This window comes from Rattus norvegicus, chromosome 11, assembly GCF_021556685.1.
Source record: "Rattus norvegicus strain SHRSP/BbbUtx chromosome 11, alternate assembly SHRSP_T2T, whole genome shotgun sequence".
Lineage (NCBI taxonomy): Eukaryota > Metazoa > Chordata > Mammalia > Rodentia > Muridae > Rattus > Rattus norvegicus.
Genome location: NC_141544.1, coordinates 937,788 through 951,909, shown reverse-complemented (window position 1 = coordinate 951,909; position 14,122 = coordinate 937,788). Strand labels below are relative to the sequence as shown.

At 43.5% G+C, this 14,122-nt stretch overlaps 1 long non-coding RNA gene across 1 annotated transcript; it reads right to left on the bottom strand.

Annotated features, from left to right (window-relative positions):
* Window positions 1–243: 243 nt before the first annotated feature.
* LOC148002399 (uncharacterized) lies at window positions 244–5,396 on the bottom strand. The gene is made up of 3 exons (XR_015633706.1): window positions 5,235–5,396; window positions 3,305–4,177; window positions 244–445 (listed from the first exon to the last, which is right to left on the bottom strand). It is a non-coding gene; the product is annotated as an uncharacterized LOC148002399 (long non-coding RNA).
* Between the last annotated feature and the right edge of the window lie 8,726 nt (window positions 5,397–14,122).

The window sequence follows — 14,122 nt, the reverse complement described above, 5'->3', positions numbered from 1 at the left end:
GCCCCCATATTACTTTATTCTTTGGTAAACATGGGGTGAGCCCCCTCTATGCTCATTATCAAATGCTTCTGATTAGGTTTTTGGACAAAAGCAACCTACCATCTGTCTTTTTCTAGTGGTTTTCCTCTTCAGGGAAAGAGAAATACCAAAGCCTGCCTGAGAATTAGGATTTTTCAAAAGTCTCATCTCATTTTGGATTCCAATTTCCAAAGTTGACATTCATTAAGGGGAACGGATATGAACTTCCCATCACGGTTTGGATGTTTATTATTATCTCTTGTTATATTTATTTTCCCTTTGTGACTTGAGATGTAAGCTACCCACAGACAAAAAGAGCTATCGAACCAAGTTCCCATCTTCCCCCCTCTGTAAGCTGCGATTTCTAAGGCTGAAGAGGAGAATAAAGCAAAATGAAGCGAGTCTGCAGATGTTGTCCACATACTTCCTAGAACAAGAAACAGAGAGAGACATGTTCCATTAACACGTGTATCAGATGGACCAACGAAACTGCAGGGGCCCTGGCTAGATCTAAATTCCCTGTAATGGTGTGTGTGTGTGTGTGTGTGTGTGTGTGTGTGTGTAAATATATATATATATATGTATATATGTATGTATATATGTATGTATATATGTATGTATATATGTATGTATGTCTTAGGGTTTTAGTGCTATGAAAAGAAACCATGACCAATGCAAGTCTGACAAGGACATTTAGTTAGGGCTGGCTTGTAGGTTCATATGTTCAGTCTATTATCATCAAGGCAGGAGCATGGCAGCATCTAGACAGGCATGTGCAGGAGGAGCTGAGCGTTCTACATCTTCCTCTGAAGGCTGCTAGAAGACTGGCTTCCGGGCAGCTAGGGTGACGGTCTTAAAGCCCATGCCCACAGTGACACACTTACTCCAACAAGGCCACATCCACTCCAACAAGGCCACACCCCCTAGCAGTGCACTCCTATTTGGCACTATTTGTCTTTAAACTTGAAACATATTCATAAAACTGTTCAATTGAAAACAGGTAACTTTAATTAAATGAATACAGATGTATTAGAAAAATAAACAGGAATATGTGTGCCTTAGTTACTGTTCTATTGCTGTGTAGAGACACCGTTACCAAACCAATTTATGACAGGAAACATATAATTGCCGTTTTACAGTTTCAGAGGGTGAGTCCATGGACCATCGGGGTAGACACCATGACAGCAGGCTGGCAGGCAGGCAGTCATGGCTGGAGTAGATCCTGAGAGCTCACATCCTGTTCCCCAGATGAGAGAGAGAGAGAGGGAGAGAGAGCAGAGAGAGAGAGAGAGAGAGAGAGAGAGAGAGAGAGAGAGAGAGGGAGAGGGAGAGGGGGAGGGAAAGGGAGAGGGAGAAGAGGAGGGTGAGAGAGAGAGAGAGGGAGGGAGAGAGAGAGGGAGAGAGAGAGACAGAGACAGAGACAGAGACAGGAAGAAGAAGAGGGAGAGGGAGAGGGAGAGGGAGAAGAGGAGGGTGAGAGAGAGAGAGGGAGGGAGAGAGAGAGGGAGAGAGAGAGAGACAGAGACAGAGACAGAGACAGGAAGAAGGAGAGGGAGAGGGAGAGGGAGGGAAGGAGGGAGAGAGAGAGAAAGGGAGAGAGAGGGAGAGGGAGAATGAGAGAGAGGGAGAGAGAGGGAGGGAGAGAGAGGGAGAGGGAGGAAGAGAGAGAGAGGGTGGGAGGGAGAGGGAGAGAGAGAGAGAGGGAGAGTGACAAACAAACAGAGAGAGGGAGAGGGAGAGGGAGGGAGAGAGAGAGGGAGGGAGGGAGAGGGAGAGAGAGAGGGAGAGAGAGGGAGGGTGAGGGAGAGGGAGAGGGAGAGAGACAACAAACAGAGAGAGGGAGAGGGAGAGGTAGAGTGAGAGAGAGGGAGAGGGAGGGAGGGAGAGAGGGAGAGAGAGACAGACAGACAGAGAGAGGGAGAGGGAGAGAGGGAGAGAGAGAGAGAGAGAGAGGGAGACGGGGAGGGAGGGAGAGGGAGAGGGAGAGGGAGGGAGGGAGAGGGAGAGAAGCCTGGTGGCCTTTTGAAATCTCAAGGCCCCCACCTCCCATTGACATATCTCTTTTAACTAAAACACAACTCCCAATCCTTTCTAAACATCCCACCAAGGGGAAACCAAACACATTCAAATATTTGAAATTCTGAGGGTCACACTTATTCAAAATCCTAAAGTATATTTTTTTTCTTTTAAAGAAATCAAATAATGATTGTCCATCCTGTTTGGTAGTATATTTTATCGTTACATTTCATTTGTAGAGGTTAGGGTTATTTTCATAACAAGTATCCAAGCAAACCATAACTCTCCCATAAGCCAAAGGCATCATACCTCCCCCGCTTCTCCTTGATTATCCACATTGGCTTTACTTATCTGTACGGAAACATATCCCTTTATCCTGATTTAGTACAAACCATGGTGAGCTATTGATGTGCAAGTAATTGCTATTCATAATGGGATAAAACAGAAGCCAACATGATTGATTCTATTGTTGCTGGGAGCTGAAGATTTCCCTTCCATTTAATAAAACGTGATAAATATGATTTTAACGCAAGCCTAGAAACCCCAACAAAGCCTTTAGTTTATATTTGTTTCAGTATTTCCAGATCATTCTCTGTGATACAAAGGAATCTAGAGGAGGAGAACTGTGTGGAGTCACTGACACACACTCAACAAAGGATTCGTTTGCACAATAAGGAGATATATCGTGTCCTCTGAAAGTTGGCCCCAGGACTCCCAATGATCTAAAACTCCTCAGGTTCCTTGGATAAAGCGACACTGCATTTGCATATAACCGATGCAAGCCTCTCGTATACTCTAGTCATATTTATATGTGTGTGTGTGCGTGTGTGTGGATAGAGAGATGTAAGTTCAGAGGCTGGGGAGGGTAGAGCATGTTCTGCTCCTTCACTACCTATAGTATTCCCTTGTGACGGGGTCCCCTGCTGAACCTGAGGTGAGGCTCACAGTCAGGAAGCCCCGGTCATCCTCCTGTTCCCATACCAAGCCCTGGTGTTTGCATGTGTGACCACACACTTGGCTTTACCCCTCTGCCGTCTCCACAGATCATCCTCTCCATGTTCCATCCACCACAGCCTGTCTCCTCCACCAAAGTGTTTACACACAACACGTCACATCACACATTTTAATTTTTAGAGGAAAAACAAATTCCACTGGAAAAGATACTGGGGTTGTCAAAGGCATGTGGGTATCTGAAACACAGAAAAACAACCATTTTCCCCCCAATCCTATTAATTTCCCATCTATGTCCCCCTCACTTTGTGAATTTCACCTTCACGGATCTTTTCCACCAGATCATAGAAGTAGATGTGGACGTTGCCATCAAACTTGAAGAAGTACACGGAAGACTTGGCCAGAACTTGGTAAATGACTTTGCCGATCTTTTTGGATCCAGCGCTTCTGGTGAACTGCACACATTGATCTGTTAAGATGTTGCTGTCAACGTCTGACTTCACCTCTGCTGGAGGAGTCTCTGGAATGATACGGAGGTTACCTTCTGTGTAATCATCCAGGAGCTGGTAGATGTATAGGACTGGATCTTTCTCGTAGGTGATGTAAAACCAGTCCTTCAGGATCGGCACCTGGGCTAGGACCACCCCCCTCCAGTTGTCCTTAGAGCCATGTTTGCCCTCAAATTTATGCTCCACAACTCAGCCAACCATGGCACTTGCGAGATGGGCATCTTTCACTTGAGGAAACACTACTTTGTGAGGCAAGACCTTAAGCTTTAAAATCCTCTCAACGCTGTGAAGTGCCAGTCCGTAGACACATTCAATTCCATCATACTTGACCAGATAGAGAGAGGGATTTGTTGGCAGTTGATCTAGAACGATGGCCTTCCATTGGGTGATGGGCTCATCACCTTCCTTCCATCCGTGAGAAATTCTGCAGCCCACAATGTCCCCCAGGGCCTGGGGAGATGGCCTCCTCCTCCTCCGCTTCTGGAAGGATAGTGTGCTCATCCTCCTCAGAGACATGCTCTTCTTCTTGGCTGTAGACATCGTGTGGTAGACCACGACACTCCTGGTCCACCGTCTTGTGGCTATCGTTCTGTGTTCAGGCTTCATACTTGGTCATGGCCTGGGTTTGAAGAGCTCGCTTGCTTAAACCAGACACAATGCTGTTTCCTCTGTCATGTGAGTGCCTGCAAGACAATGGGGTTGGGTGAGGAGGGCACTGGACCAAGGCTCTTGTCTAAGAGAACTTTGGAGCAGGTGAGGAATGTGATGGTAAACAGGTTTGAGCATCTCAATCTAATTCTGTCGTAATCAGAAGTTCGTGGGAGGGCTGGGCAATGGTGGAGCACACCTTTAATTCCAGCACTCAAGAGGCAGAGGGAGGCAGACCTCTGTGAGATCAAGGACAGCCTGGTCTACAGAGTTAGTTCCAGGGTAGCCAATGCTACCCACAGAAAAACCCTGCCTCAAAAATCAAAATCTAAAGTGCAAAGGGAAATGAAAAAATGGTTCTCTACAGCTCAGAATAACATATTCAGACACATTTCTTCAGCCCGTGGCACGTTGCCTCTGCTGAGGAACCTCTCCTTGAATGGCTAGATCAGTGTGGGATTAAGTATCCCTGTCCCCACTTTAAGCAAGCAGAACAGAGAAAGGATAGCAAAGGAGCCAGAAGGATGGCCACACCCCTTTTCTACCCTCTAACTATGAGCTATGTGGCAACGTCCACAAGTGTCTGCCCAGAGACACAGCACACCAGTCCACTGGCTTTCTGTACTGTGCATCCTGACCCAGCCCCAGGTTTATTCCGCGACGCTATTGCATCTTCGACCACAACAAGAGTCTTTTGTGTAGGCAACAGCAGCCATTTAGGAATAATATCTCCTGGGGTTGGGATTTAACTCAGTGGTAGAGCAGTTGCCTAGCACACAAAAGGCCCTCAGCTCTGAAAAAAAAAAAAACCAAAAACAAACAACAACAAAAACAAAAACAAAAAAACAAAAAACCAAGACATATTATCTCCTAAAATGCACAGGCACAGAGAGGAGCTTTGGCATTTTAGTAGGATTATGAATTAGATATTGTTAGCAAAGTATAATAAACTCCGGAGACTGAATAGCCTAGACCATCTGCCGAGCTCTCAAACGTGGAAGACATCAGAACAGACGGTTACTCGCTGTGCGAGGGAAAACTTTTAGCTTTCTGGGCTACAAGGGTCCCCGTTATCTTCATAAACGTATTTACCGAAAGAAAATGTCCTAGTCGTCCAGATTCTGTCTTCGGAAACCGGTCAGGCACCAAAAGGCTGCTGAATAATTGTGGGGTTCAGGAGCTGAACTGGCTTTCACACCCCGCTGAGAAGATGGTGAACCCACCTTCAGGGGAGTCTAGCGCCCCCAAGTGGATGAGAAGCGCAACCTCTGCCCTTCTCTGTGTGACATCATCCAGGCTCTGCTTACGTCATAGAAGCCCTCTCAGGCCTGTTCCTTCCCTAGTTGCGCTTAGAAACGTCCAGCATCTAGGTTTTAGCTTCTCATGTAGCCTCCTGGAGACCCAAAATAAAGTCCCCACCCAAATATTCTGATGACTCGAGTCACAGTCTGCCCAAGTAGCTCTTTTCACGCATTTTTTTTCTGAAAAAGTCTTTGGTTTCTGAGTCATCAACATCCTTGGTGGTTATTTTCCCAGCTCCTATCTTTCCTTTGGTTATCTTTAAGCCATTCTCTGTATCAGAAATATTGGTAGCCTCCCTGTCCGAGGCAGCCCACTGGATAGCACCCCAAAATTATCTTTATCAAAACCCACAATTAGAGGAGGACCATTTTTATTCAAACAGAGCTGGAATTTGCCAGGATTAAATACCTTGTATTGAAGTCAATGGCAATCATGAATTATGGATTCTTTGCAAAGAGGGTGGAAAAATTATCTCCTGGAACTGCTTCCAAAGTCGGGCTAAACTGATGACAAACTCGATATCGACCAGTCATATTTTAAAAGTCTTTAAAATTTACCAGCACTTCTGATTACAAGGAATTTATTAGATCAAATGCAGCAAATCAGGATGAAATAGATGAGGTAATTTTGTTTTTGAAAAATGGGTAGACAGAATACTGGATGCAGGTAAGAATGGAATTTACCTGTAAAATACAGGGCACTTTAATTGTTTGTGTCACATAGTTCTTCGTATCTTCAAAAGGATTCTTTTCAGACCCCTCCCTTGTCCCCACCACACTCTGACCCTCCCTTCCTTCTCCCCAGTAATTCCCTTTCTCTTTAACATTATAATTTTTTTAAATGTACTTAGAGATTAACAACTTATGGCAGCTTTTTAAAATCTGTCCACTCTTCTAAGTGCACCGTCTTCTTTTTCTCCCTTCTATCTTAGTTTTAACCACATTTTCCTTCACACTTTGAGTTTTACTCTCTCTCTGCTCTCATGACTCCTCTGCCATTATGTGACTGTTGGTCCACTATGTGGCTGACCTCAATGTGGGGTTAACTTAAAGGACATGATTTTTCCCCCTTTTCTCCCCTTCATCTTCCTTCTCTAGGCACCTGCTGAGATTTACAGCCTTGGGGAATTTTTTTAAGCCTGGAAAGCACACACACACACACACACACACACACACACACACACACAAACACACAAACACACACATATATACACACAGAAACACTCATACATGCACAAAGAAACACACCCATACATACACACACATACACACATACATGCACACACAAACACACACAAATACACATATACAAACAAAAACACACAAATACAGAGAGACAGAGACAGAGAAGAGAGAGACACAGAGAGAGACAGAGAGCCCATGATAAAACATGTAATATCATCTTTCTAAGAACAATAAACAGAGACAACTTCCAAAAAAGTGAAGAACAAGTCGGCAACAAGAAGAACAATCTCATCACAGCCGTCAACTTGAGGAGGAAAGAGTTTGTCTCACTCTATCTTCTAGGTTCCTGTCTGTTACTGAGTGACGTTGGGGCAGGAACTCAGGCAGGACTCTAGAGGCAGGAAAGGAAGCAGAGAAAACTTAGAAATGCTGGGTACTGGATTGCTATCCATGACCTACTCAGCTTTCTCTCCTTCTCCTACAACCCAGGGCCACCTTCATAGGGGATGACACTGCCAAAAGTGGGCTAGACCCTTCCACATCAACCATCAAAAAAAAAAAAAAAAAAAGAAGAAAGAAAGAAAACATTCCATAGATGTGGCCAAAGCCCAATCTGATGGATGCAATTCTTCAGCTGATTCTCCTTCTTCCAGATTGAGTCAAACTGACTATAAAAACGAACCAGGACCCCTTCACATCCATTCTGATTGCCACACTGTGTGCAATAGACAAGCCATTGGAATAACCTTAGCTGTTGATCACTGGATGAATGGCTTAAAAATTTGATATACATTGATGTGATTTTCTTCTATATGTAAGAGCAAAGGTTTTGTTCTCAGAAAAAAAAGATGGAACTGTACAATACAATATGTTAAGTGAAACAAGCCAGACTCAAAAAGACGACTGGGAAATTTAGATTTTAATAAGGGATATAAACTGAAAGGGGGCATTTAGGAAGAGGAAGGGGAGCAGCAGGGTGTGTGTGTGTGTGTGTGTGTGTGTGTGTGTGTGTGTGTGTGTGCAGGTGGAAATGGAGATGAGTTGTGAGGATGAAGATGGCTAATGTACAGTATAAACCTGTACAAGGAGTCACAAGCAAGCCCACTGACTTGTACATTTAAAACACTTCAATATAAGAGAACTGAGTCTAAAACAATGTTTTGATTAAATTGGGGGTTTATAGTTTAGAGATACCGTAAAGTTTATTCGTATTTTCCTTCCCACAGGTGGCTCTTACTGTTTCGAGCTTGATACTGGTGACAGGATATGGCAATGAGCTTTAGTGTCTGTACCTCATTAATCACCCGGAATTCACGTCATTCAGTGAGGCTACCGTGGGTAAGGAGGTATTTAGAGATCTTAAGGGTACACGATGTGGGAAGAATAATGCCCACCCCACTATAGATCTCCAAATATTCACCCTCATCTCTTGCTTGAATGTGTTTACCCAAAAGTAATTTTTGAAGATTAATCCCCAGTGGGAATGTATTTGTGAAGCATTGATTAGGTCAAGAGGGATGCAACCTACAAATAAAGATCCATTAATGATGCTATTGTGGAAAAAAGGTTAAATTATGAAAGGGATTTTGGCTCCCTCTCTTGTCTTCCAAGCAAATTGGATCACTTCTGTGGTGACAACATCCCTCAAGAACTCCTTCCTCTGCCGATGGTCTCTTCTTCTTGGATTTACAGGCTTCTGAATCAGAATCATACAGAATCTGCGTCATTATAGACGATCCAAACGGTGACATTCTGTTTGTCCATACAAGCGTGAACATGCATCAGAATTGTGAGCAACCGGGTCATATGGGAAAGCGAAGCTGGCAGAGAGTAATAGGTTGTTAGTGCTGACTGAAGACAAGATGGGTTCAGGGTTAGCGTGTGTGCTCTTCATGAAAGAAACAGCACAGTGGAATAGTGTCGATTGGAAAGGTGCAGCTTGGAAGGGTGTCAGACATCTACTGTTGGCCTTGTGGGTACAAGGAGCCATTAGGGAAGGGAAAGATTGCTAGGGATATCTTCAGCCACTGCTTTTGGCAAGCAGAACCCTTCTTAGAATCCTCATCTTCGAGGATGTAAAGAAAACTGCCTGGAGTCAGTAGATACATCAGTAACCATCAATTGTGTGTCCACTATTCCAGAGGAACCCAGGAAAAAGCCTGATCGTGGAAGATCCTTTGCCTTCCAGAGATGGAGACTTCTCCCCGGCAACACTGGGTAACACATCTACGTCGGTACGGGCCTCCCACTAAGTCCAGATCAGTGGTCCTTAACCCTTGGATTGAGACCCCTTTGGGAGCTCAAATGGCCCTTGCACAGGAGTCACATATCATATATCCTGTACATCAGACATTTACATTACAATTCATCACTATAGCAGAATTAAAGTTATGAAGTAGCAATGAAATAATTTTACACTTGGTGGAACTGTATTAAAATGTTAGGTTAGGATGGTTGAGAACCACTCTTCCTGACCCCTCTAAAATATGCCGGTCGGTATGGACTGGAGGTATAATCCCTTTTATTCAATCAGGCAAATCCAGAAAAACCAAAACACCACCATAAGGTTATGAAGGATAAACAGCCACTGCACCCACAGTGTCAGGACTGCTGACACCTTAGACAAACGATGTCAAAATTGAAATCACGCCACAGCATGACCATCCCCCTAAATGAAAAGCAGAGGAGAAAAACCAGTTGCCTGGTGGTGGCACCAAGAGAAAACCCTTGTCAGAATCATCAGCAAGGATTTTAAAGCCAGGATTCAAACGTCGTCAATGAGAAACTTCCAAAAGAAAAGGATACACATCATCTTGGTGACGTAATAGAAGAAACAAGAGAAAATCGAATAGGAACTCACTGAATTAAAACAAACACTAAGAGTAGAAATTAAAGGCATGTCTGGGCAAGATGAACAATGAAGTGGACTTTAGAGCAGGCAGAAGTGGCTGGGGAGACGGCTCACTGCTTAGAAATAATGGATGCTCTTGCAGAGGATCAGGGTTCAGAGGATCTGATGGACTTTTTGGTCAAAACACACACAAACACATAAACACACACACACACACTCACATACACACACATATACACACAAACACACACACACACACTCACATACACACACATATACACACACACAAACACAAACAAACACAGCCACTCACATAAACACACACACACATGCACACACACAAACACAAACAAACACACACACACACACACACACACACACACACACACACCCCATAGAGATAAATTAAAAAAAAAACTTAAAAAAAGGAGCCAAGTATGTCCCTTTAATCCCAGCACTCAGAAGCAAGCTGATCTCTCTGAGTTCAAGGCCTACCTGGTTTACAGTGAGTTTCAGGCCAGTCCTACCTACATAATGAAACCCAGTGTCAAAATAAAACAGAAAAGAGTGTTCTATTTATTTCTGATAATGTAGGCAACAGAGAAACTATTTCTACAGAGAAAGAACTTATTGTTGAGAGAAACAGTGGGCTGGAAGGAGACCCCAATTCTTTGTGTCACTAACTGCATCACAGCCTCAGCAGGAAGCAAGAATGGGTACAGCTAAAAGGAAGCAGGACGATCATGAGTAAAGCTGTGGACACACATCAGCCCATCAGCAACAGAAGCAGGCGGAAAACCAGCTCGGATGAGATGGCCTCACCAGCCAATGTCTCTGACTGACAGTCCCTAGTAGCACCAGGATGTTCTTTTCCTTCAAGTACCCTGGACTTTTCAGACACTCAGAAACCACAGAACAAAGTGTGGCAAATGCCTAAGAAAGGATGTCTTGTGGGACATATTAGTTTATACAGGTTTCATGTAGCCCAGGCTGGCCTCAAACACACTATGCACCCGAGGATGATGTTGAACTCCTGGTTATCCTCCTGGTAATGGGACTATGGGCATGTACCTCCACACCAGGCTGATGAGGTACTGTAGGTGGAGCCCAGAACTGTGTGAGAGCCAAGTGAGCACTCTGTCCACTGAGCTGCATCTCCAGCCCCTCGGGATGCGTTCTGCTAATACAACAAATCTAAAATAGAAGTCTTCAATGAGAGACAACAGGAGTCTCCCAGTCCAGAAACATTAAATTACACATTCACAAATAATACAGATGTCAAGAAATAATGAAACTATGCAACAGTAAGAAAAAGAGGAGAAGATAGGAAACATACTATCAAAATGTGTGAGACATAACTATGACGGTGCTAAGAGGAAACTTTATTTACAAAACTAATTCTTAGATTAGAAACAAAGACCAGCAACCTAAATTTTTATCTACACTGGAAAATAAGAAAATAATTAATTCAATGAAAAAATAATTGTTAAAATGAACCCCAAAACACAAAACACTAAAAATAAGAAATTAACAACAAAAAAAAAAGCCAATGAAACACAATTAGTTTTTTTTTTAAAGCATAGAATTTCATTTTTACATCTCGATTAGACCTAGATAGAAAAATATAAAATCCATTCTGTTTGGCGATTTAAAAAAAAAAAGAAAAGAAATTGCCGTGTTTTAGAGTTTATGCAGAACACTGAACCTGGTACCACAGACAAAAATTAAAAAAAAAATCATCGTTTAAACATTTTTAATGACAGTGTTTATACTCAACTTATCTCTCCTATAATCTGTTTAATATCAGACAAGATTTCTAGGATTTCCATATGGAGATTGTGTACTGTTTAAATGGAAGCACAGCATTGTATTCCCAACACAGACTCTGGTTGAGAACATCATTGTTTTTATCACGAGGAAACTAGCACAAGATACAAGCCCAGTCTCCCGAGGCGTTGCCCATCTTAGAGCCATTTCCTCAGACAGCACTTCCCATGTGTCATATTTTTCTTCAGCAATCGGAACAGACTTGTTTGCTGCACTGTTTGGTTTGCCGTGCTGCTTGGGAGATCCTGGACCATCAGACATGATGAAACTTCTCGCCCGCACCCCCAAACTACAGCACTGGTATCAGTGTAGAGGAAATGGGAGAGACAAAAACCAAAAAGGAAAAAAAAAACCTGTTGTTGTTTGGAGAAGAGTCATGTATGTAGGCCAAGCTGACCTTGGACTTTCTATGGAGCCCAAATTGGCCTTGGACTTACTATGTAGCCCAGGCTGGCCATGGACTTACTCTGTAGCCCAGGCTGGCCTTGATTTACGATGTAGCCCAGGATGTCTTTGGACTTACTGTGTAGCCCAGGCTGGATTTGAACTTGTGATCTTCGCGAGTATTGAGAACAAAGGTATGTACTACCACACTCAGCTTTGTATCTGTTATTATGAGTGACTCAGCTGTGGTCCCTCATTTGCCAGCCTCCCTCAACATCAACAACAGCATCCACAATCATCCACTAGAATAATCCCATCCTTTAACTCATCTGTTAAGGTCAGACTTTACAGAACAGAGAGTCAGCAGGGTCCTCCTCCTTATTAGAACACATTTGTGTGGAGGGATTTGAGTGATTGTTTGAGTGAGCCAGTCATACCTTAACCTGGTTCTGATATTATGACCAAGACGGAAAAAAAAAAAAGAATAAGAAAACAAAAGTAAAGGAGATGGGTCCAACAGCGGGACTTGAACCTTAGCAGGTGAGTAGATGGCTCACAGGTCTCAGCTAAATGATGGGTAGGCTTTGTGGCCCACATAGAATCCCAGTCCAGGGAGGTAGAGATAGGGCAGATCCCCAGGTCAAGATAGCTGTCCGGACTAGTCATATTGGTGAACTCTGGGTTTGACTGAGAAATGCTGCTTCAATGAATAAGGTAGAAGAGAAATGGATTAGTCCCTACATTATACACTGCACATGCACTTATGTACACACACACACACACACACACACACACACACACACACACACACACTGAAACAAAACAAAAAACCTTGGACTTAAGGCATTGCCTCCACTGTAGTAGCACATAGTAGGAGATGGGGATCTAAATTAGTGTTCCTTTCCACCCGCACAAAGACCAACATACTTATGAACCCTCAGCCCTGGATCTGTACAATCTCCTGAGGAATCCCAGATGTTTAGTTTAGTCTCCTCACTCTCTAACATATTCTGGTGTTCTGTTTCAGGAATCCTGAGCTGGGGCTCAGCTGACTTGAGCCTCACTCCCAGTCTTGCATCCAAGACAACTTTCAGCTGCCATGTACTGATCCTTGGAATTCCCTGCCAAGGTACCCTGACTTGCATTTCTCACGAGGCCATGCCATGAAGCCAGAGAAAGTGCGGCTGTCTTACTCTGCCATTTATTAGCTTAGAGTATTGGGAAATTGGCTCGACGTTTAAACCTCACTTCCCTCATGTATAAATGAGCAGGCGAACAATTCCAGTTCATCAGATCTACACTAGGAGTGAGTTAGAAAAACACATCAAAACGATTAATGCCAATGTGTTTTATGAATGATAAGCAGTATTATTTATATTATTTGTAACATTCGAAATTATGGTCCCTGGAACGTAACGGTTTTCATATTCTTTCTACAGATGATGCGAGGAAAGCATCAAGAATGCAGAAATGCTTCTTTTTTGTTTTATATCCAAGAAGCATTTCCTTCTGCTCCAATTATTTTTTTAAAACTTACTTTCCACTCCATCTCCCCTTAGGTGATTAGGTTAGAACGGGGTTTGGTGAGAGGGGTTATAAAACATGTTACAGAATATATCTTCAAGATCAACTGTTGAGTTCAAATGGAGGCACCCTCCATGAATAAGCCATGCTCCCCCTGAAGCTATAGATTTCTTTTCTTTTTTATTTTCATTGATTTCTTGTGATGGCTTGTCTTGGAGGAAAGAATCTCCCGCGAGGAGCCTCCTCCATCAGATTGGCCTTGACTACGTCCAGGTGGCATTTCCTTGACTGTTCACTGATGTTGGAGAGCCTGATCTACTGTGGGCAGCACCGCCCTATGCGGGTGGGTCTGGATTCTGTAAAGGTAGTTGAATGTGAGCTTAGAAGCAAGTCAGTGAGCAGTCTCTGTAGTTCTTGTTTCACAATCCTGTCTTGGTTTTCCTTGATGATGGGCTGGAACAGATAAGATGAAATGAAGATTTCCCTTCCCAAGTTGGCATTGGTGAGTGTATTCATTATAGCAACAGAAAACCAAAATTAAGCAAAAATCACAGTGCCAGATGTGGGATGTCATCCTGAACGTTGCTGACCACCGAGATCCCAAAAGTCCTCACAACTTTACACGTTGTTGACATTGTTCTTCGTAGTCCTCCAGAACTTGATGGTAAGACCCTATTGCTGAGGACACTGAATCCTTTTGGTCACAGGTCACAGAAGGGTCAATATGAAGTTGAGGTGGAAGCATCCTCTATAATGGCTAGCCTTCATGGTTCAAGAAAGTGCTATGCAGGCTTCCAGGGGAGAAAATCATCTACAACCTTACTCGGGGGTGAACAATTCAAGCTAAAATGTCAGGTAAGATGTGTCCCTAATATGTTAGTGGTATCACAGTCATGGGAATAACCAGT